The sequence below is a fragment of the Bison bison genome, unplaced genomic scaffold, assembly GCF_000754665.1.
Source record: "Bison bison bison isolate TAMUID 2011002044 unplaced genomic scaffold, Bison_UMD1.0 scf7180017864329, whole genome shotgun sequence".
Lineage (NCBI taxonomy): Eukaryota > Metazoa > Chordata > Mammalia > Artiodactyla > Bovidae > Bison > Bison bison.
Window position 1 is genome coordinate 6,747,069 of NW_011494901.1, and position 25,594 is coordinate 6,772,662.

Sequence of the window (25,594 nt, forward strand, 5' to 3'; positions counted from 1 at the left end):
GCATCTTTTAGTTTCATAGCTGCAGTCACCACCTGCAGTTATTTTGGAGCCCAAGAAAATAAAGTCTTTCACTGTTTCCATTGTTGCCTCATCTATTTGCCATGAAGTGATGGAACCAGATTCCATGATATCCTTTTTTTTTTTTTTTTGAATGTTGAGTTTCAAGCTAGCTTTTTTACTCTCCTCTTTCACTTTCATCAAGAAGTTCTTTAATTCTTCTTTGCTTTTTACCGTAAGGTTGGTGTCATATTCTTATCTGAGGTTGTTCATATTTCTCCTTGCAATCTTGATTCCAGCTTGTGTTTCATCCAGCCTAGCATTTCACATGATGTACTCTGCCAATAAGTTAAATGAGCAGGATGACAATATACAGCCTTGACATACTCCTTTCCCAATTTGGAACCAGTCCATTGTTCCATGTCCAGTTCTAACTGTTGCTTTTTGACCTGCATACATGTTTCACATGAGGCAGGTCAGGTAGTCTGGTTTTCAAATCTCTTTAAGAATTTTCCAGTTTGTTGTGATCCACACAGTCAAAGCCTTTAGCCTAGTCAATGAAGTAGATGTTTTCTGGAATTTTCTAGCCTTTTCTATGATACAAAGCATGTTGATAATTTGATCTCTGGTTTCTCTGCTTTTTCTAAATCCAGCTTGAACATCTGGAACAGTTCACATACTATTGAAGTGTAGCTGGAAGAATTTTGAGCATTTTTTTGCTAGCATGTGAAGTTAGTGCAATATCACCACCTGGGAAGTCCCCATATATGCATTAATATGCAATATTTGTTTTTCTCTTTGACTTACTTCATTCTGTATGAAAGGGTCTAGGTCCATCCACATCTCTACAAATGATCCAATTTTGGTCCTTTTTATGACTGAGTAACATTCCATTGTATATACCACATTTTCTTTATCCATTCATTTGCTAATGGGCATTTTGTTTGCTTCCATATCCTGACTATTGTAAAAGCTTTTGTACAGCAAAGGAAACCATAAGCAAGACAAAAAGACAACCTTCAGAATAGGATAAAATGTTTTCTAATGATGTAATGGCCAAAGGATTCAACTCCAAAATATGCAAATAGTTCATGCAGCTCAATATCAAGAAAACAAACAGCTCAATCAAAAAATATATGGAAGACCTAAATAGACATTTCTCTAAAGAAGACAAAAGAAACATGAAAAGATGCTTAACATTGCTGATTCTTAGACAAATGCAAATCAAAACCATAATAAGATATCTCACAATGGTTCAAATATCTATCATCAAAAAATCTACAAACAATAAATGCTGGAAAGAGTGTGGAAAAAAGGGAAACCTCTTGCACTATTGATGGGATTTTAAATTGATACAACCACTATGGAGGACAGTATGGAGGTTCCTTTAAAACTAAAAATAGAGCTACCATATGACTCACCAATCCCACTTCTAGGCATATGCCCAGAGAAAACCATAAATCAAAAACATAAGCAGCCTAGTATTCACTGTAGCACTCTTTAAAGTAGATTTTTGTTTTGTTTTATTTTTCAGTTTCTAACATCCAAATTTACTCATGAAAAATATTATTTCTTTTTCATTCTCCTGTTTCACAGGTGAATTTGTTTTTGTCCCTCTGGAAGCATTTAGAGTATCTCCTTATCATTCATGAGAATGTGTCCAGGATGGTGGCTCATGGTAGCCTCTTCAATATGAAATTCAAGAATTTCAGATTCAGGAAAGTTTTTTCTAGTGTTCATTTAATAATTTCCGCCTATTCACTTGCTCTGTTCTCTTCTGAAGCTTCAACTAGATGTTAGATTTTCTGGATTTCTTCTCTATTTCTTTTTTTGGTCTTTTTCATCTTTATTCTGGAAGATTATATTTATTTTCCATATTTTTCATTCCTTTTTAAATTTGTATTATTAATTTAAATCTTTTTTTGTTTGTTTTATGGTTGTAAATCTTTTGACTCTTGCTAAATATATTAGGAATCTTATCTTCTTTCCTTCTTAAGTTTTCTACTCCCTGAATTGTCTGTTTCTTTTAGGTCATGCTTTCCATTTGTACATTTTGAACTTTCCCTTCCATCTTGCTGATTTTTATATGTTTGATGATCCTTGGTGGTCTCTTATTTGTGCACAGGAGCTCTGTGTGGTGCAAGGAAGAATGCTAATGTTAGGTTTCAGACCACAACCCATCTCCTTTGCCAGAATGATGAGGGCTTCCTTCTGAGGCACCATTATCTACACAAAATGCCTTCTTATTCCCTGTGTACTTTTTTCAGTGTCTTTAGAGAAAAGCTATCTTGGGCTTTGCTTAGAAGAATATTGTCTTACTGAGTGTCCTCCTCTGAGGATGTGGATGGGGATGATCTATATTATGGTGTGGTAGTACAGACTTCTGATGAATTTCCCCATTTCCAATCTCTTCTTAGCTTCACCTCAATTGTATCCCAGGACTCTTAAGATCAGATCCTGTCCAGAGTGTTAAAGGACAGACGGGCTCTCATCTTTACTACAACCCACCCAACATCTTTCCTATAAAGTTTTCTCCACCTATTTCATTAGCTTGTCTCCACAAAACTATTTGTCTTCTAGAAATATGTCTAAAATTTGAACTGTGGCACTTCACTTCTCTTTTTTCTCTATTTCTTTTGACAAGATAATTTTTATTTTAGCACAATTCCAAGAGGGTCACATAAACAAATGAACATTCATATTCTGCCATCTGGAACTTGGAACTGCTAGTTTTGCCAGAATAATCCATCAGCAAAATTTTAAGATTGTTATTATTGTGATTCTAGGCATAAACATTATATGCAGTCTTTTCATATTTTAAATAAATAAAAAATATGTCAAAAGACCTTGAGGGATGGGATGGGTAGGGAGGTGAGAGGGGGGTTCAGGATGGGAGACACATGTACACCCATGGCTGATTCATATGAATGTATGGCAAAAATCACTACAATATTATAAAGTAATTAGCCTCCAATTAAAATAAATAAATTAATTAAAAAAAAGATCTTTGAAGATTGTTGTCTTTTCCCTTGTGATTGGCATGATCATTATGTCTCTCTCTTAAACAACAGGCTTGCTCCCTTTGGCAAAATAAATGAGAACTACGCAGCCAAGGCTGTTCTTTTTGCCATAGCTACCAGGAATGTTAGATTTAGTACACAGTTATAGAAACTATCTTAACTTCGATTCTACTTTTAAATATATTTTTGTTTTATCCCTTAAACTGAATATGCATATATACAGATAGGTTCAAATTAACCTCAACTGTAAAAAAATAACTAGAATACAAAACGTAAACACATAAGATAATTAAGCTTAAATAAACATTTGATCCTATATATAAAAGAATTTTAGTATAACTATGCCCTGAACCTAAGCACTGTCCACAACTGTAATCCAGTTCTAAGAGGTAAACTGGTTGGGTGAGCTCCCCTGGAGACCATTTTCCAAAGCACTAAATAGCTTTTGGTAGATCAAGTGGGCTTTAGGAAGCATTACTATGAACAAAGCTAGTGGAGGTGATAGAATTCTAGCTGAGCTATTTTAAATCCTAAAAGATGATGCTGTGAAAGTGTTGCACTCAGTATGTAAACAAATTTGGAAAACTCAGTAGTGACCACAGGACTGGAAAAAGTAAGTTTTCATTCCAATCACAAAAAAAGGGCAATGCGAAAGAATGTTTCAACTATCATACAACTGTGCTCATTTCACATGCTAACAAGGTTATGCTCAAAATCCTTCAAGTTAGGCTTCAGTAATACATGAACTGAGATCTTCCAGATGTACAAACTGTTTAGAAAAGGCAGAGAAATCATATATCAAACTGCCAAAATTCATTGGATCATAGGGAAAGCAAGGTAATTCCAGAAAACGTCTACTGCTGCTTCATTGACTACACTAAAGCCTTTGACTGTGTGGATCACAAGAAACTGTGGGAAAGTCTTGAAACGATGGGACTACCTGACCACATTACCTCTCTCCTGAGAAGCCTGTATGTGGGTCAAGATGCAACAGTTAGAACCGTACTTGGAACAATTGACTGATTCAAAATTGGGAAAGGAGTACTGTATATTGTCACCCTACTTATTTATCTTATATGCAGAATACATCATGCAAAATGCTAGGCTGGATGAATCACAAGCTGGAAGCAAGATAGCTGAGAGAAATATCAACAACCTCAAATATGCAGCTGATACCACTCTAATGGCAAAAATTGAAGAGGAACTAAGGAGCCTTTTGATGAAGGTGAAAAGAGGAGAGTAAAAAAACTAGTTTAAAACTCAACATTCAAAAATCTAAGATCATGGCATCCAGTCCCATCACTTTAGGTTTGCCGTAGCTTTCCTTCCAAAAAGCAAGCATCTTAATTTCATGGCTGCAGTCACTGTACACAGTGATTTTTGAACCCAAGAAAATAAAATCTGTCACTGCTTTTGATTTTATTTTCTTGGGCTCAAAAATCACTGTGAACAATGACTGCATCCATGAAATTAAAAGACACTTGTTCCTTGGAAGAAAAGCTATGACAAACCTAGACAGTGTATTAAAAATCAGAGACATCACTTGACCAATAAAGGTCCACACAGTCAAAGCCATGGTTTTTCCAGTAGTCATGTGAGTGCTGAACCATGAAGAACCCTGAGCATCAAGGAAGTGGTGCTTTTGAATTGTGGAGAAGACTGGAGAAGACTCTTGAGAGTCCCTTATACTTAGGCCAGTCAATCTTAAAGACAGTCAACCCTGAATTATCATTGGAAAGACTGATGGTGAAGCTGAAATTCCAGTACACTGGCCATCACAAGAACTATTCATTGGAAAAGACTCCGATACTGGGAAAGGTTGAGGGCAGGAAGAGAAGGGGGTGACAGAGGATGGTTAGATAGTATCAGCAACTCAAAGGACACAAATTTGAGCAAACTTCAAACATAATGAAGGACAGGGGAGCCTGCCATGCATGGACTCTCAGAAAGTCAGACATGACTTAGCAACTGAACAAGAAAAGAGTACTCACCTTATGGAAGGGGAGAAACTTTATGTTCTTGATTATTTTGTAGGAGGGACTTTCTGAATGTTATGTGCTATGTGTTACCTAAATCATCTTCCAGCACAGCAACTCAGGGACCCATATTTGGAGCCTATAGATATGAGATAGACTGATTATAGCAGAACAGTTTCTCTATAAACTAATAATTTGTGATGCAAGTAGAGTTATGGAGTCTTTTCAGAGAGGATAAGCAAAAAAAAAAAAAAGTGCTATATATCTACAATTTTATTTTTTCTTCTCTTGGGTATTTAAACCACAAATGCTATTGCTTGGGATTAGAATATTGAATTGGAGGGCCCATTTCTTTAATCAGGTCTCTATAAAGAGAAGGTGAGTCTGAAGTTTGGTTTTGGAGACCCTGACATTTTCATTTGACATAAAAGCATGTGAGAGTGGAAAGGTTTCTTGAGATAAAGGTAAGAAATGAGAAGAAAAACTTAGTAAAGTCATAAAAGTTTTATGGTATTGAGTTTCAGAGCCAGTTGAAATTTCCCTTAATGGTATATCAGATACACATTTTTTTAAAAATTTTATTTTATTTTTAACTTTACAATATTGTATTGGTTTTGCCATATATCAAAATGAATCTGCCACAGTTATACATGTGTTCCCCATCCTGAACCCTCCTCCCTCCTCCCTCCCCATACCATCCCTCTGGGTCGTCCCATTGCACCAGCCCCAAGCATCCAGTATTGTACATCGAACCTGGACTGGCAACTCGTTTCATATATGATATTATACAAATTTCAATGCCATTCTCCCAAGATACACTTTTAAATGAAGATGCATCCCAGAGCCCAAGATGAGGAGGACAAACATCTGTGCTGTCCCCCTAAGCAATGGCCTGAGCATTCTAGTTTATTCTTTACCTAAAGATGGAGTCCTTCTGAGGAAAGTTGGGGAAGTTCCAGTTCCAACTGCCCACCTCCCTCAGCCTCACAGCTTCATCTAAATGTAGCCAAAAAAGCTCAAGCTCTCTGGCCAGTGAGACTGTGATTTTAATTTCAGCATTTAGTTTCTGCTTTGGTTTGCTGTTTTGCATTTTTTTATTTTATTTTTTGAGTCTTATAGTTAAGCTGGCTTCTCTGGTGGCTCAGATGGTAAAGCCTACAATGCGGGAGACCCGGGTTTGATCCCCAAGTCGGGAAGATCCCTTGGAGAAGGAAATGGCAACCCACTCCAGTACTCTTGCCTGGAAAATCCCATGGACAGAGGAGCCTGGTAGGCTATATATAGTCCATGGGGTCACAAAGGGTCGGACACGACTGAGTGACTTCACATAATTAAGCTATGAGTTAAAAAATATATTTATTGCATTTTAGAAATTGTTAGTAGAGTGGGTGTGTGTGGAGGGGGATGGATAGATATCAAAAATATTTTTTATTTTGTCTGCTGTATTGCTGAAAAAAACACTTCATATTCACTATTCAGCCTTCCCCAGTGCAAATTTTTACCCATAATTCTAGGAATATTGTTCTCATTAGGTCTCACCAATGGCTTCTACTTTTGCCAAATCTATAGAAAACATTTTTTTATCCTTAGCTTTTCATCCTCTCTGTAACTTTTGATACAACAGACTGCTTCCTCTTTCTTGAGAAGTTTCACCATCTTGTCTTTAGATAAGTTCAGTTCAGTCATTCAGTCATGTCTGACTCTTTATGACCCTATGGACTGCAGCAGGCTTCCCTATCCATCACCAACTTCCAGAGCTTGCTCAAACTCATGTTCATTGAGTCGGTGATGCCACCCTACTGTCTCATTCTCTGCGTCCCCTTCTCCTCCTGCCTTCAATCTTTCCAATCATCAGGGTCTTTTCCAATGAGTTAGTTCTCCACCTCAGGTGGCTAAAGCTTCAGCTTCAGCATCAGTCCTTCCAAAGAATATTCAGAACAGATTTCCTTTAGGATTGACTAGTTTGATCTCCTTGCAGTCCAAGAGACTCTCAAGAGTCTTCTCCAACACCACAGTTCAAAAGCCTCAATTCTTCAGCACTCAGATTTCTTTATGGTTCAACTTTCACATCCACACATGACTACTGGAAGAAGACCGATACTTATCCCATTTTAGATCTCTTCCATGAGCTCCAGCCTTGTAAATCTAACCTCTTTGACATCTCCTTTCGGATATTTCAGAGGCACCTCGGCATGGTGTGTTTCAACCACAGCTTCTTAATTGTCCTGCCTACTCTCACTCCCATCCTGCTCTTTACCTCTTTCTGTTACATCTCAGACAATGTTGCTGCTGCTGCTAAGTCGCTTCAGTCGTGTCTGATTCTGTGCGACCCCATAGATGGCAGCCCACCAGGCTCCTCCGTCCCTGGGATTCTCCAGGCAAGAACACTGGAGTGGGTGGCCATTTCCTTCTCCAATGCATGAAAGTGAAAAGTGAAAGTGAAGTCGCTCAGTCGTGTCTGACTCTTCGTGACTGCATGAACTGCAGCCTACCAGGCTTCTCCGTCCATGGGATTTCCTAGGCAAGAGTACTGGAGCGGGTTGCCATTGCCTTCTCCGTCTCAGAAAATGACACCTTATCTATCACTTAACTCAAGTTAGAAACTTAAAAGCAATCCTTGGTTGTTTATTTTTCTACTTCTCCTCTCAATATCCACCATTGTGTTTTAATTTACAAATTGTATTCATATTCAGCCTTTAACCCACTCATGCTTCTCTGTCTTAATTGTTACACCTCTTATTAGAGCATCATCCTCTTTCACCTGAGCTTCTATGTTCACCTGCCTCCATCTCTTCTGCTGCCTTCATGCTTTCCCTTCTCCTGTACATCCTCTTTAAAGTAGCCAGAGTGACCTGTTCACATCACTCAGCACCTCAAAGATTTTCATTTTGCTGAGAGCGAAGTTCTAAATTCTCACTAGTAATAGCGTGACCTTCCCTGACTTTGCAGCCTCCCTCATGTTGCTCTCTACTTAACGTGCTTTGGGCCAGCCACACCAACTTTCTTTCAGTCTTTAAACGGGCCAAGGCCTTTCTCACCCCCAAGGTACTTGATATTCCTATGTGAGATGGATCTTTAATAGTCTCATCTTTCCACATTTGGCTTCTCTTCAAATTTTGGGTTTCATCATAAGAATCTTTCTTTGGTAAATCCTTCCCTGACAACTTAGTTTAAAATAGATGCATCTCCATTATATGCTATTTATGTCAATTCTTGTATTTATTCATGTGTATTTATTATGAGTTGCCTATATCTCCACTAGAGTATTAGTGCCATGAGCAGAGGGACCTTTTGTTTCTTATGTCCTTTCCTCTGTTCCCAAGCATGGCAGTTAACTGGTCCTCAATAACCACTATTGAGTATGTGACTGCTGAAAGGACACGTGAAAAATTAGGACCCATTTGGAATCTTTTATCACACAGGAGGCACTTTTCTGGGCTCTGCTAAGTCTCCAGACTCAATGTGGATTGGGTTCAGTCACATTTTAGCTGAGTTCTTGAGAGTTTTGTTTTTTGAAGTAACTTTGATTCATCATGACAGAGCTGAAGGGAGAAAATTTCTTCAGAATGACAACCAGAGGTCAAAGCTGGAGAATGCACACACCAGGCCTGAGACCAGGAGATCATTGCCTATACCTCGTATACCATAGGGCAGTTTTGTGAAAGCCTGACAGAAATTTGATATGCTCCCTAAAAGGAGGCAAGATAGTTTATGTTCCACAATGGACTATTCATGAGATCACAAAGGGTGCTACTAATAATTATGCTAGAATAATAGGCAAAAATAGGAACTGTGGACATAAGCTGGACATAAGATGGACATAAGCTAGAAAAATTTTAGCTGGTTTTTAAAGACAGGATGTCACCTCAAAGTCTGAAAAGGCAACCTGGACCACAAAGGACATAAATCTGAGTGTCGGGATAGATGAGGTCTGCCCCTACGAGATTTCACCTGGGCTAAGATGTTCACTATGCTGAGGTCCATGAGCTGCTGCCACCTGGGTCAGGTCACTTGATCTCTCTGAGTCATGGTTTCTTTATTCATGAGTTGGAGATATTAGTACCTCTTCTATCTCTTCTCACAATTATGTGTGATGACACTTGCAGAAATATCAGTTTTAGAAATATGTGGTAGTATTGATTACTTTTATGTTTCGCAGCTTATGTTTGCCTAAAATTACAGAATTTCTCAACATTAGATGGAAAAGTCTTTCCAGTGGAAAGAGACACATGTACCCCAATGTTCATTTGCAGCACTGTTTATAAGATCCAGGACATGGAAGCAACCTAGATGTCCATCAGCAGATGAATGGATAAGAAAGCTGTGGTACATATACACAATGGAGTAGTACTCAGCCATTAAAAAGAATACATCTGAATCAGTTCTAATGAGGTGGATGAAACTGGAGGCTATTATACAGAGTGAAGTAAGCCAGAAAGAAAAACATCAATAGAGTATACTAATGCATATATATGGAATTTAGAAAGATGGTAATGACAACCCTGTATGTGAGACAGCAAAAGAGACACAGATGTATAGAACAGTCTTTTGGACTCTGTGGGAGAGGGAGAAGGGGGTGATTTGGGAGAATGGCATTAAAACATGTATAATATCATATAAGAAACGAATTGCCAGCCGAGGTTTGATGCAGGATACAGGAAGCTTGGAGCTGGTGCACTGGGATGACCCAGAGGGATGGTATGGGGAGGGAGGTGGGAGGGGGGTTCAGAATGGGGAACACATGTACACCCATGGCAGATGCATGTTGATGTATGGCAAAACCAATACAATATTGTAAAGTTAAAAAAAAAAAAGAAATTCAATATCACATGTATAACAGGAAAAGTTACAGTTTCTCTTAAAATATCATGGTTATCTTGAGAAGGGGATGTTTAAAGCATTTTTTGGCAGCACCCCACAGTCTGTGGGATTTTAGTTCCCCAACCAGGGGTTGAACCTGGACCCTCAGCAATGGTTCCCTGAAAAATCCCATGGAGAGAGAAGACTGGCAGGCTATAGTGCATGGAGTTGCAAAGAGTCAGGCATATGGACAGGTATTACTTAGGGGTGAAAGCCTATACTTTCTTCCAGTCTTTTTCTATATATTATTAACATATATAAGTGTGTATTTTCTATGTGTATTTATACATTTGGGTTCATTATATATGCACAATTTATTCAGCTGCAGGAAAAAGACAAGATACAATCATAGAAAACAAGGTGTTTAGTAAGCAGAAATAAATTGCTCATGAATGGGAGAACTACAGTTTGAATAATAATTCTGTATTTTGATCTGTGGCTCATTTCCCTTGTTTCTTTTTTTCTTTTGTAGTATTTTGAGGAAAAGGAGAAAATTATAGTTCCAAGATTTGTTCCAGTTTCTGTTAATTTCATAAGAGAACCGTATAAGAAATTTCCTCAGGAAAAGGTTCAAACCTTTTTAAGATGCCTGGTATTAAATTGCATTGCTAGTGACAGTGTGTGTGGGTCAACTCCATGCACACTCATAAGCATTGAAAATGGCTGGGTCAACTCCATGCACACTCATAAGCATTGAAAATGGTTGGGTTTGGTTTTGTGTTAAGATTTTTAAATCAAAGTCTTTCCCAAAGAACACATTTCCCTTATGGACTTTTATTATTCCATGAGCCCTCACTGCCCTTGGACTCTGTCCTGGCCTGCCTCAGTATGAGTAGGTTCCTGGAATGTGAGACTTTCTGGGTTAAAACTGCAAACTAGGCTAGTTTGTCACTCTACTGGGCTGGTTACTGGGGAAAACAAAATGCTCTATGCTTCTTCACTAGGCTTCTGATCCACAAGGCACAGCTTCTACTGGATGTTTCCACCTCAGAACTGGCCAAGAGAAGCCGCTGAGGTCCACTTGAGAACACACAGGATTTCTTTCCAGAGCTTCCTCTCTCTGGTGGGCACTTGTTCCTCACCACATAGCAACTCCTCTAGTGCCTATTCTGCTGCTGCTGCTAAGTCACTTCAGTCCTGTCCAACTCTGTGTGACTCCAGAGACAGCAGTCCACCAGGCTCCCCCATCCCTGGGATTCTCCAGGCAAGAACACTGGAGTGGGTTGCCATTTCCTTCTCCAATGCATGAAAGTGAAAAGTGAAAGTGAAGTCGCTCAGTCGTGTCCAACTCCTAGCGACGCCATGGACTGCAGCCCACCAGGGTCCTCCATCCATGGGATTCTCCAGGCAAGAGTACTGGAGTGGGTTGCCATTGCCTTCTCTGAGTGCCTATTCTGGCCCTGGGCAAATCTCATCTGGAAAAGAGAAAAAAAAATGTCAGCTAATATGCCTTGAAGTGGAGGTCACTGTCATCCAACATTGTTCCTTTTATCCACTGGTTTGTGGCTCAAAGGGACTTTCATGAGTGAGAAGGAGACTGAATCAGTTTGGAGGTACAATATGTAAGCAATCTGGAGAAATGAATGTTTCTTCCACATGTACCTCTTGCTGCCCTCAAGCAGGTCTGTGGGCTGCTGGGGGATGAGCTATCTTTGGCTGCTCCCTGAAGGCAGAAAGGAGCCAGGTGCCCCCAAAGTTTACATTTTTAATTATTCATGTGTTACTAATAGAAGCAGTGATGATGTCAGGAAAGTAGTAATCATGACACCATGGCACAGGACCATTCTGAGAGGAAGAGACAGGCCCCACTGCCTTGAGTCTGGCCAAAGTAGCAGACTCTGAGTCATACCTCCCCTATTCTCTTCTTCAACAAGATCAAGGGTAGGACATCACAGATCCCACCCAGAGAGAGTCCTCTTAGCCAACTCAAGCTTTGTAACCTCCTGGACTGCTAACCTTCCTTCACTGCTAACACAGTGTTAAGGGTACAGTCAGAAACACCTCAAGATCTCATACTTAAGGTTCAGGTGACTTTGGGCAAAGATCTTAACTTACCTAAACCTTTCCCACCTTCTATTTGGCTACATGGAAGTAATAGACTGTGCATGGGGCTTTTGCAAGGATTAAGTATGGGAAGGGGCTGAGCATGATTCCTGGCATACTGATGGTGTCCCATGAACTTTAGCTTTGCAAATCTTGCTGCATGCATTATTTGCTGGATTGCACTCATTTTTTTTTTTTTTACCATACTAAGACTGGAATTGCTCTACAGGTTATGCCCTATTGGCTGGAATGACCTTCTCCAAAGCGATTTTGTATGTGTGTGTGTATGTGTGTCTGGGCTTTCCTTGTGGCTCAGACAGACACACAAAAACATCACTTTCAAAAATAGAATATGGGAAAGATTTAGGTAACACCTTTGCCCAAAGTCACCCAGCTCTTAAGTTGGAATTGTCTTCTACAAAGTGGTCAGATCAGATCAGTTGCTCAGTTGTGTCCGACTCTGTGACCCCATGAATCGCAGCATGCCAGGCCTCCCTGTCCATCACCAACTCCCGGAGTTCACTCAGACTCACATCCATCGAGTCAGTGGTGCCATCCAGCCATCTCATCCTCTGTCGTCCCTTTCTCCTCTTGTCCCCAATCCTTCCCAGCATCAGAGTCTTTTCCAATGAGTCAACTCTTTGCATATGGTGGCCAAAGTACTGGAGTTTCAGCTTCAGCATCATTCTTTCCAAAGAAATCTCAGGGCTGATCTCCTTCAGAATGGACTGGTTGGAGCTCCTTGCAGTCCAACGGACTCTCAAGAGTCTTCTCCAACACTACAGTTCAAAAGCATCAATTCTTTGGTGCTCAGCCTTCTTCACAGTCCAACTCTCACATCCATACATGACCACAGGAAAAACCATAACCTTGAATAGACGAACATTTGTTGGCAAAGTAATGTCTCTGCTTTTGAATATGCTATCTAGGTTGGTCATAACTTTCCTTCCAAGGAGTAAGCGTCTTTTAATTTCATGGCTGCAGTCAGCATCTGTAGTGATTTTGGAGCCCCAAAAAATAAAGTCTGACACTGTTTCCCCATCTATTTCCCATGAAGTGTTGTGACTGGATGCCATGATCTTCATTTTCTGAATGTTGAGCTTTAAGCCAACTTTTTCACTCTCCTCTTTCACTTTCATCAAGAGGCTTTTGAGTTCCTCTTCACTTTCTGCCATAAGGATGGTGTCATCTGCATATCTGAGGTTATTGATATTTCTCCCAGCAATCTTGATTCCAGCTTGTGTTTCTTCCAGTCCAGCGTTTCTCATGATGTACTCTGCATATAAATTAAATAAACAGGGTGACAATATGCAGCCTTGATGAACTCCTTTTCCTATTTGGAACCAGTCTGTTGTACCATGTCCAGTTCTAACTGTTGCTTCCTGACCTGCATACAAATTTCTCAAGAGGCAGATCAGATGGTCTGGTATTCCCATCTCTTTCAGAATTTTCCACAGTTTAATGTTATCCACACAGTCAAAGGCTTTGGCATAGTCAATAAAGCATAAATAGATATTTTTCTGGAACTCTCTTGCTTTTTCCATGATCAAGCGGATGTTGGAAATTTGATCTCTGGTTCCTCTGCCTTTTCTAAAACCAGCTTGAACATCAGGAAGTTCATGGTTCACGTATTGCTGAAGCCTGGCTTGGAGAATTTTGAGCATTACTTTACTAGCGTGTGAGATGAGTACAATTGTGCAGTAGTTTGAGCATTCTTTGGCATTGCCTTTCTTTGGGATTGGAATGAAAACAGATGTTTTCCAGTCCTGTGGCCACTGCTGAGTTTTCCAAATTTGCTGGCATATTGAGTGCAACACTTTCACAGCATCATCTTTCAGGATTTGGAATAGCTCAACTGGAATTCCGTCACCTCCACTAGCTTTGTTCAAAGTGAAGGCAACTTATCAAATCTTTTCTTTCCTTTTAGGGGTGGGAGAAAGGACTTCACAGCACGTAGAGATTTTGTGTTAGTTGGTGAAAGGTGAGCTTTTGTCTCCTCATCTACCAATGCTTCTGCCTCCTGTTTCAATCTGTCCTGTTAGGCAGAGCATCAGAATCAGCCACCACTGAGGAAACACTAAATTTTTTAGGCCTGCTCAATGTCTCTTTAATTACTCAGAACTATATGTTAACAAAGAACTATATATTCTGTGATGGACTTCTTAGTGATTAGATCATAGTCTCATCTGGAAAAGGGACGAGTGTGATAATAAATATTCTTCTCAGGGTCGCAGAAGGAATAAACATGGTAGCTCACAAACAGAACTTCACACATGTCTGCATTTTGGATGGGCTAAATCAGTGTTGATTACTGCTATTTTTCTAACTATGCATTAAAATTCTATTTTGATGTCTACTTTGTCTTGATTTTTTCCCATTAAAATTTTCCAAGACCTATAATAAAATATATTTGGGCAACTTCCTAAAGATATTTTGGGTAAAAGACTTAAAAATTCAAGTCCTACCTTCAATACTCATGTACCAGAGGCTTGAGACTGGATAAGGATGAGAAGAAATCTTTAAATACTTGCTCAGAATAACTTGCGCCTCAGACTTTGCCAAAACTCAGACATGGGCAAGAAAAGAAGCTGTTTGAAGTCTTCGGTCCTTGAAGAGAAGCTTCTAGTGAAGCTCTCATCTTAGGTTAGATTCCCCAGAAGACTTTAAAATGAAGATCTGTATGAACATACTTTACATGGAAATGATCCAAGGAAAACTAGTGAAAAGAGAGAAGGCAGGGAAAGGACAAACAAGGATGCAGTATTAAGGAAAGACTTTGAGAAACTTCAGCTCAGTTTCAAAAGGGAACTCTGGAGATACACCTGAGACTTGTTCATATAATAAGATAAAAAGAGCATTCACATCCATTGTTAGTGAAGGGATAATCTGCAGGATCAATTCTAAGGTGTTACCAGTTCTTGTACAGACAAGGTCAGTCATGGCAGCTAACAGCAGGCTATGGGGAGCGACCGAACCCATGGAGCTAGTGTGCAACCAGATGGTGACGGGGTCCAGGAAACATGGAGGAGACACAAATGATGGGTCTTCCTATAATCTGAGGACACCACTCTTCCTATAATCAGGACACCACTCTTCACCCAACTGGATGCCACATACTTGACTCATTCTATTACTCTTTCCCTCCAACACTCCCTACTCAAAAGTCTTTGCCTTCATTTTCCTTCTTCCTTCCCTTGAACACTTATTTGACGTTTTCTAGATATAAATCTGGTGTCTATACAGGGGCAACAAGATGCAGAATTATACAGGACCCAGGGAGAGCATGTAGCATCTGGGTTTCCTTTTGGTATGAAATAATCAACATAATTTGAATCCTAGATCAGCCATGAGTAGTGATGTGACACTCTAAGTCTCACTTTTGGACCCATACACATACTTTATTTTTAAAATTATTGACATAATAATTGATCTATAATATTATATTAGTTTCAAGTGTGTAATACAGTGATTCAGATTTTTACAGATTATACTTTATTTGTAGTTACTATAAAATATTGTCCCTGGTCAGTAAAATATATCTTTGTATCTTACTTATTTTATACATACTAGCTTATACCTCTTAAAACCCTACCCCTATTTTGTCCCTTCCCACTTTCATCTCCACACTAGCAACCACTAGTTTATTCTCAAAATCTGTGAATCTGTTTCTTTTTTCTTTAAATACAAACTAGTTTGTTTTATTTTTTAGATTCCACATATAAGTGATATCATACACAATTTGTCTTTTTTCTGTCTAACTTATTTCACTAAGCATGATACCCTCAAGGTCCACTCATGTTGTTACAAAATGGCAAAATTACATTCTTTTTTTTTTATAGTTGAGTGATATTTCATTGAGTAATATTTTTCCATATCTTCTTTATCCACTCATCTGTTGATGAACACTTAGGTTGCTTCCAAATTATGGCTATGGTATAATAATGCTGCTATGAACATTGGGATGTGTGCTGCTGCTGCCGCTAAGTCACTCAGTCATGTCCAACTCTGTGCGACCCCAAAGACTGCAGCCCACCAGGCTCATCTGTCCCTGGGATTCTCCAGGCAAGAACACTGGAGTGGGTTGCCATTTCCTTCTCCAATGCATGAAAGTGAAAAGTGAAAATGAAGTCACTCAGTCTTGTCCGACTCTTAGCAACTCCATGGACTGCAGCCTACCAGGGTGAGAATGGGCACCCTTGTCTTATTCCTGATCTTAGAGGAAATGCTTTAAATTTTTCACCATTGAGAATAATGTTTGCTGTGGGTTTGTCATATATGGCCTTTATTACATTGAGTTATGTTCCTTTTATGCTTACTTTCTGGAGAGTTTTATTCATAAATGGGTGTTGGATTTTGTCAAAAGTTTTCTCTACATTTATTAAGATGATCATATGGTTTTTATCTTTTAGTTTGTTAATATGATCTATCACATTGATGTGTATATAATTGAAGAATCCTTGCATCTCTGGGATAAGGACTAGTTGATCATAATAATGATCTTTTTAAGGTGTTGGATTCTGTTTGCTATAATTTTGTTGAGGATTTTTGCATCTATGTTCCTTAGTGATATTGGCCTTTTTGTGTGTGTGTGGTGTCTTTGTCTGGTTTTGGTGTTAGCATGGTGGTGGTGGTCTTGTAGAATGAGTTTTGGAGTTTTCCCTCCCCTGCAATTTTCTATAAGAGTTTGAGCAGGATAGGTGTTATCTCTTCATTTATGAATAAAACTCTTCCATAAACTTTTGGTAAAATTCACTTGTGAAGCCATCTGGCCCAGAGCTTTTGCTTTTTGGAAGATTTTTTATTACAGTTTTGATTCCAATGCTTGTGATTGCTCTGCTTATATTTTCTATTTCTCTCTGGTTCAGTTTTGGAAAGTAATAATTTTATATGAATTTATTCTTTTATTCTAAATTGTCCATTATATTGGCATGCAGTTGCTTGTAGTAGTCTTTTATGATCCCTTGTATTTTTGTGTTGTCTCTTGTAACTTATTTTTAATTTCTAATTTTATTGATCTGAGTCTTCTCCCTTTTTTATTGATAAATCTGGTTAAAGGTTTGTCAGTTTTGCTTATTTTCTCAAAAAACCAGCTTTTAGTTTCATTGATCTTTGTTATTGTCTCTTTCGTTTCATTTTCATTTATTTCTGCTCTGATTTCTTTCCTTCCACTAACTTTGGGTTTTCTTTGTTTGTGTTTTTCTAATTGCTTTATATGTAATATTAGGCTGTTTATGTGATGTTTCTCTTGTTTCTTGAGGTGAGCTTATATTGCTATAAACTTCCCTGTGAGCATTGCTTTTACTGTATCCTATATGTTTTGAGTTGTCGTGTTTTCATTGTCATTTGTTTCTAGGTATTTTTCAATGTCCTCTTTGATTTCTTCAGTGACCTTTGCTTATTCAGAAGCATATTGTTTAGCCTGCATATGTTTCTGTTTTTTACAGGTTTGTTTGCTTGTTTGTTTGTTTTGCAGTTGATATCTAATCTTACAGTGTTGTGGCCAGAAAAGTTGCTTGAAATGATTTCAATGTTTTTGTAACTTATGAAGGCTTGATTTGTGACCTTATTCTGGAGAAAGTTCCATGTTTCCTGGAGAATGTTCCATGTGTAATTGAGAAAAAAAGTGAAACTATTGTTTTTGGATGAAATGCCCTATAGATATCAATTAGGTCCAGCTGGTCAAAGTATCTTTAAAGCTAGTGTTTCCTTATTAATTTTCTGTCTGTGTGATCTGTCCATTGGTATGAGTTCAGTGTTAAAGTCCCCCACTATTATTGTGTTATTGTCGATTTCCCTTTTAATAGTTGTTAGCATTTGCCTTATGAATTGAGGCCATCCTGTTGTGTACATATACACATATAATGTTATATCATCTTCTTTGATTAATCCTTTGGTCATTATGTAGTGTTCTTCCTTGTCTCTTGTAATGGTCTTTAATTTAGTCTATTTCACCTTATATGAGTGTTGCTGCTCCTGCTGTCTTTTGATTTCTTTTTGCATGAAATATCTTTTTCCAGCCCCTCACTTTCAGTCTGTATGTGCCCCTAGGTCCAAAGTGGGTGTTTTGTAGACAGCATATATAGGGGTCTTGTTTTGTTTCCAATTAGCCAAACTATGTCTTTTGGTTGAAGCATATATTCCATTTACACTTAAAATAATTATTGATATGTATAATCCTATTACCATTTACTTTTTGGGTTTGTTCTTGTTCATCTTTTCTTTCTCTTGTGTTTCTTATCTAGAGAAAGTCCTTTAACATTTGTTGTAAAGCTGGTTTGGTGGTGCTGAATTCTCTTAACTTTTGTTTGTCTGTAAAGCTTTTGATTTCTCTTTCAAATATGAATGAGGATCCTTGAAGAATAAATTAATCTTAGATGTAGGGTTTTTTTTTTCCCATCACTTTAAATATATCCAGACACTCCCTTCTGGCCTGCAGATGTTCTGCTGAAAGATCAGCTGAAACATCCCCCATGGTATCCCATTGTATGTTATTTGTTTCTTTTCCTTTGCTGCTTTTAAATATTTGTTCTTTGTGTTTATTTTTTGTTAGCTTGATTAATACATGTCACCATATTTCTCCTTGGGTTTATCCTATATGGGACTCTTTGGGATTCCTGAACTTGGGTGGCTATTTCCTTTCCCATGGTAGGAAAGCTTTTGACTCTAATCTCAAATATTTTTTCATACCCTTTCTTTTTCTCTTCTTTCTTGGACCCCTATAATTTTAATATTGGTGCACTTAATGTTGTCCCAGAGGTCTCTGAGACTGTAGTGATTCCTTTTCATTTCTTTATTCTGCTCTACTTCAGTTATTTCTAGCATTCTATCTTCTAGCTACTTATTTGTTCTTCTACCTCACTTAGTCTGCTATGGGTTCCCACTAGTGCATTTTTAATCCCAGTTATTGTGTTGTTCATTGCTGATTGTCTATTCCTTATTTCTCCTAGGTCCTTGTTAAACATTTCTTGCATCATCTTAATCCATGCCTCCATTCTACTTATTTTAACATCCATTTAATTTCCAAGATTTTGGATCATCTTTACCATCATTAATCTGAATTCTTTTTCAGGTAGCCTGCCCATTTCTTCTTCATTTGTTTGGTCGTGTGGATTTTTAAACATGTTTCTTCATCTGCTACATGTTTCTCTGTGTTTTTTTTTTTTTGTTGTTGTTGTTGTTTTTTTTTCTTTTCATTTTGTTTAATTTACTGTGTTTGAGGTTCCTTTCTGCAGACTGAAAGATGTAGCTCCTCTTAATTGTGGAGTATGCTTCCTGTGGATGAGATTGGACCAGTGTCTTGTGAAGGTTTCCTGGTTGGTGGTACTTGTGTCTGTATTCTACTGGGTGGAGCTGGACCTTGCCTTTGAAGGCCAGAGCTGTATCCAGTAGTGCATTCTGGAGTGTTTATGGGCTTGATATTGTTTAGGCATCCTGTCTGCTATTGGGCAGGGTAGAATTCATTTTTGCTGAAGGTTTGGTGTGAATTATCCAGCACTGTTCCTTTGGTGGGGCCTAGTCTTAATGTTGAGATGGAGGCCTTTGGGAGAGTTCTTGCTGATTAATGTTCCATGGGGTCAAGAGTTCTCTGGTGGTCCAAAGTCCTGGATGCAGGTCTCCAATATTAGATGTTCAGGCCCAATTCTACTGTAGCACTAAAACATCACAGGTCACACAGCATAGAAGACAAAGCCCCAAGACTAATGGTAAAAGCAACAGGCAGGGGGCAAGAATTGCCAAATAAACATACACTTACAAAGAGAAAAGAAGAGAGAAAAAAGAGGAAAATAATAATAAAAGCAAGTATCAAAAAAGAAAAGGGCAATGAAGTCAATAAACCAATCCATAAGTGAAAATGAATACTAAAAACTAGACTAGCAAAACTACAGAACCAAAAACATAGGGAAAATGCAATATAACTAAAAAGAACTGTAAATAGGACAAAATAAAATAAGTTTATTTTAAAAGATAATTTTTTTATAAACAGTGCTGTGATGAACATTGGGGTACATGTGTCTCTTTCAATTCTGGTTTCCTCAGTGTGGCAAAACCAATACAATATTGTAAAGTTAAAAAAAAAACCAAAAACAGATAATGTTTTTTAAAAAAGAAAAAATATTAGTTAAAAATAAAAATTAAAGGAATAATATAGAAAGAAAAACATTAGAATAATACAGTAAAAGGAAAGAAAAATATACATAAAGAGATTGGTAGTAAGAAGAACGTCCTACCGAGTTCTCTGTTGTGTTCTCCACACATGAGCACCATCCAATCTGCCTACTCAGGAAGTCCTTCAATACATTTAGGAAGGTCTCTAGATCTGCTGCGGGTGCTGTGGGTTCAGTTCAGACTCATATTTAGCCTTACTCTAATTTGTACTTGCTCCCAAAATCCACAATTGCCCCAAGTCCACAGTATCGGGCTAATTGTGGGGATATAATTCCTTGCACCTGCAAAAGTGAATTCCTTTCCTCTTCTTTGCTCATACAGCCCCTGGTGCTCCTCTTTGGTTTTGGTCCCACCTCTGTAGGGTGCCCTCCAGTGTCTGTTCCTCTCCCAGACCAGAAGGTGGGAAAGCAGCAGCTTATTAGGGCTCATTTGCTCAGTTGGGCTGGAGAGAGGAAGGAGTATGAAAGTCACAACTGGTCTATTTGAGGAGTGCCTGTTGCAGTCAAGGAATATTGTTACAGTCTGAGGCAGGCAGTGTACTCTCCCATGGGGAGTGGCCCCAGGTCTTGTGTCCCTCAGCAGAGACAAGCTGCATAGGCTCCCCAGGAAGGTATGGGCAGTAAACTGTGTCTGCTCACAGCTTGGTGGCACCTGCTACCTCTGCGGTCAGGACCACAGCTGTGGCATTTTTTTCCACTTCCTCAGGCACTCACCCTGGCCTTGGCAGTGGCCAGTCAGTTTGCCTCCCTCCACTCTGGGATCATAAACTGAAGCTTCATCTAGTTCTGCCTCTAGCACACATTCCATCTTTGATGTATCTACCTTGGGGTCGCAGACTGCAGCCAACTCATCCCATCTATGGCATTTGCAAAGGGGGTTCCTGTGATTTGCGAGCACAGGGAGTTAGAGCATTCCTGTGGCAATGACCTCTTGCCTCTCTGGTGGGCCTAGGCTTATTCCTGGACTCCATCAGCTGCATTGTTCTAGCCCCTCCCCCCAAATATTTTCACAGTGGTCAATACTGGTCCTCTCCTGGGGCCCGGCCCCAGAAGCCTGAGCCTCAGCACCCAGCCCTCGTTCACTACAGCGGGCATGCAAGCCACTTCTCAGCTGGGAAGTGCTGTTTGGCCACAATCTCTGTGGTCAATTCTCTCCCTCTTGCCTTTGGAGCACCTATTGCTATGTTTCCCCAAGAGTTTCTGAAGCTCCCCCCGTCCCCACTAGTGAAGGGGTTTCTAAGTGTGCAGAGGCTTTTTCTCCTTCACAACTCCTTCCCTGGGGCACAGATCCCTGTTTTAAAATCCTTTGTCTCTTTTTTAATCTTTATCTTTTGCCCTGTCTCATTCTGAGAAGATTGGGGTTTACCTTTTTGGAAGTCTGGGTTCCAAACACTGGGTTCTTCCAGTGTTCCGAAGATGTTCGGTAGAAGTTGTTCCACATGCAGATGTATTTTTGATGTATTTGTGGAAAGGTAGGTGACCTCCCCATTTTACTCCTCTTCCGTCTTGAAAGTCCCCTGGCTATCTCAATACTGTATTGAATAGAAGGGGTGAGGGTTGGCATCCTTGTTTTTTTTCTGAATTTACCAGAAGGCTTTCAGGTTTTCACCTTTGAGGATTATGTTGGCTGTGGATTTGCTGTAAATGGCCTTTATTATGTTGATTTGTTCTCTCTATACCCACTTGAATAAAAGCTTTTATTATGAATGGGTGTTGAATTTTGTCAAATTTTTTTTTTTTTTTGCATCCACTGAAAGGATTATGTGGCGTTTGCCTTTCCTTTTGTTAACGTGGTGTATCACATTGATTGATCGCATATGTTGAACCATCCTTATGACCCTGCATGAATCAGACTTGATCATGGTCCAGTCCTTCCTTTTTTTTTTTTATTGTTGGATTCAGTTCGCTAGGACTTGTTGAGGATTTTTGCATCTATATTCATCAAAGATATTGGCCTTTCATTTTCATTTTTCATAGTGTCTTTGCCTGGTTTTGGTAGCAGGATAATGGAGGTCTCCTAAAATGAATTTTGGAATGTTCCTTCTTCTTCAGTTTTTTTTTTTTTTTGAATAATTTGAGCCTGCCTAGAGGTTTGTCTTGGAGAAGGAAATGGCAACCCACTCCAGTGTTCTTGCCTGGAGAATCCCAGGGACCGGGGAGCCTGGTGGGCTGTCGTCTCTGGGGTTGCACATGTCGGACATGACTGAAGCGACTTAGCAGCAGCAGCAGAGGTTTGTCTACTTTATCTTAAAAAACAAAATAAAACAAAACAGCTCTTGTCTACTGTTTTTGTCTCTATTTTATTTGTTCCTCACTTTTCTTTATTATTTTCTTTTTAATGCTGACTTTGGGCTTTGTTTGTTCTTCTTTTTCTAATTCTTTTAGGTAGTATGATAGGTTGTTCATTTGCAATTTTTCCCGTTTATTGAGGAAGGCCTGCTGTTTGCTATGAACTTCCCTCTCAGAATTCCTTTTGCTCCATCCCATTGATTTTTGTTCATATTCATGTTCATTTGTCTTGAGGTATTTTTTTCTGATTTTTCTTTAATTTCATCATTGGCTCATTGATTTTTTAGTAGCATGCTGTTTACATGTGTTTGTTCTTTTCCCTTTCTGCTTTCTGTAGTTGATTTCTAGCTTCAATTGTGGTCAGAAAATACGCTTGATATAATTTCTATTCTCTTAAATTTGTTGAGTTTATTTTGAAACCTAGTCTGTGATATAACCTAGAGACTGTTTCATGAATGCTTGAAAAGAATATGCATTCTGCTCTTTTTTGATGTAGTATCTTGTAAATATCAAGTTAGTACAGCTGGTCTATTTTGTCATTTAGGACCTCTCTATGGATTTCTATCTGGTTTAACTGTCCATTGGTATCAAAGGAGTGCTAAAGTCTCCCATTATTATCATAATTCTAACCATTTCTCCCTTAAGGTCTGTTAGGATTTACTTTATATATAGGTGTTTTTACATTGAACGTGTATATGTTAGCAAGTGTAATTTCTTGATCACTTTATTATTTATACACTACCCTTCTTTGTCTTTCTTTATGATCTTCCTTTTAAAATCTATTTGTCATATGAGTGTTGCTACCCCAGCTTTCTTATCATTTCCATTGGCATAAATAATTTTCCATCCCCTAACTTTCAGTCTATGTTTGTCTTTCAGGTTCTCTTTTTTAAAAAAATCTAATCAGTCAGTCTATGTCTTTTGATCAGCATATTTAGTCTGTTGATACATAAAGTAATTATTGATAAGTATGTAATTATTGATAGGTATATATTTATGGCCATTATTATCTTTGCTTTCCAGTTGCTTTTGTAGTTCTTTGTTCATTTCTTCTTCTTCTTCTTCTTTTTTTTTCTTTTGTGCTTTGATGATTTCCTCTTGGGTAGTATGCTGGAGTTCTGTTATTTTTGGATTTTGTGAATTTGTTTGTTTTTGATTTGTGGTTAGCATAGCGTTTATGTATGTTGACCTATAACTATCTACTTGCTTTAGACTGATAGTCATTCAAGTTCAAATACATTCTAACAGACCTATATTTTTATACTCCCCTAAAGGAGATGGCAACCTACTCCAGTATTCTTGCCTGGAGAATCCCATGGATGCAGGAGCTGGGGTGCTACAGTCCATGGGGTCGCAAAGAATTGGACATGACTGAGCCACTTCACTCACTCACTCACTCAAAGCATCACTATGAATAAAGCTAGTGGAGGTGATGGAATTCCAGTTGAGCTGTTTCAAACCTTAAAGATGATGCTGTGAAAGTCCTGCACTCAAAAGGCCAGCAAATTTGGAAAACTCAGCAGTGGCCACAGGACTGGAAAACATCTGTTTTCATTCCAATCCCAAAGAAAGGTAATGCCAAAGAATGCTCAAACTACCGCACAATTGCACTCATGTCACATGCTAGTAAAGTAATGCCCAAAATTCTCCAAGCCAGGCTTCAGCAATACGTGAACCGTGAGCTTCCTGATGTTCAAGCTGGTTTTAGAAAAGGCAGAGGAACCAGATATCAAATTGCCAACATCTGCTGGATCATGGAAAAAGCAAGAGAATTCCAGAAAAACACCTATTTCTGCTTTATTGACTATGCCAAAGCCTTTGACTGTGCAGATCACAATAAACTTGGAAAATTCTGAAAGAGATGGGAATGCCAGACCATCTGACCTGCCTCTTGAGAAATCTGTATGCAGGTCAGGAAGCAACAGTTAGAACTGGACATGGTACAACAGACTGGTTCCTATTTGGAAAAGGAGTACGTCAAGGCTGTATATTGTCACCCTGCTTATTTAGATTATATGCAGAGTACATCATGAGAAATGCTGGACTGGAAGAAACACAAGCTGGAATCAAGATTGCCAGGAGAAATATCAATAACCTCAGATATGCAGGTGACACCACCCTTATGGCAGAAAGTGAAGAGGAACTCAAAAACCTCTTAATGATAGTGAAAGTGGAGAGTGAAAAAGTTGGCTTAAAGCTCAACATTCAGAAAACGAAGATCATGGTTTCTGGTCCCATCACTTCATGGAAAATAGACGGGGAAACAGTGTCAGACTTTATTTTTTTTGGGCTCCAAAATCACTGCAGATGGTGACTGCAGCCATGAAATTAAAAGACGCTTACTCCTTGGAAGGAAAATTATGACCAACCTAGATAGCATATTGAAAAGCAGAGACGTTACTTTGCCAACGAAGGTCCGTCTAGTCAAGGCTATGGCTTTTCGTGTGGTCATGTATGGATGTGAGAGTTGAACTGTGAAGAAAGCTGAGTGCCGAAGAATTAATGCTTTTGAACTGTGGTGTTGGAGGAGACTCTTGAGAGTCCCTTGGACTGCAAGGAGATCCAACCAGTCCATTCTGAAGGAGATCAGCCCTGGGATTTCTTTGGAAGGAATGATGCTAAAGCTTAAACTCCAGTACTTTGGCCTCCTTATGCAAGGAGTTGACTCAGTGGAAAAGACTCTGAGGCTGGGAGGGATTGGGGACAGGAGGAGAAGGGGACGACAGAGGATGAGATGGCTGGATGGCATCACTGACTCAATGGACGTGAGTCTGAGTGAACTCCGGGAGTTGGTGATGGACAGGGATGCCTGGCATGCTGTGATTCATGGGGTCGCAAAGAGTCAGACATGACTGAGCGACTGAACTGAACTGAACTGATCCAACATTATGTAATTTTACATCTTCATGCTTATCTTTTTACTGCTTATTGTATTTATAATCACTTTTACAAGTCTTTTAATGTATTTTAAATCTACATACTGACTTATTTAAGTGATCTTCAACCCTTACTATGTATTTTCCCTTCCTATTTTGATTTTCCTACAGGTTCTTGATTCTTTTCAATTTAGAGAAGCTCTTTCAATATTTCTTTTAGGGTAAGTTTAGCATTGCTAAATATTTTTCGTTTTTGCTTCTCTGAAAAATTCTTTATCTCTCCTTCTATTCTAAATTATAATCTTGCTGGGTAGAGTATCCTAGGTTGCAGATATTTCCCTCTCAGGACTTTGAATACATCATAACAT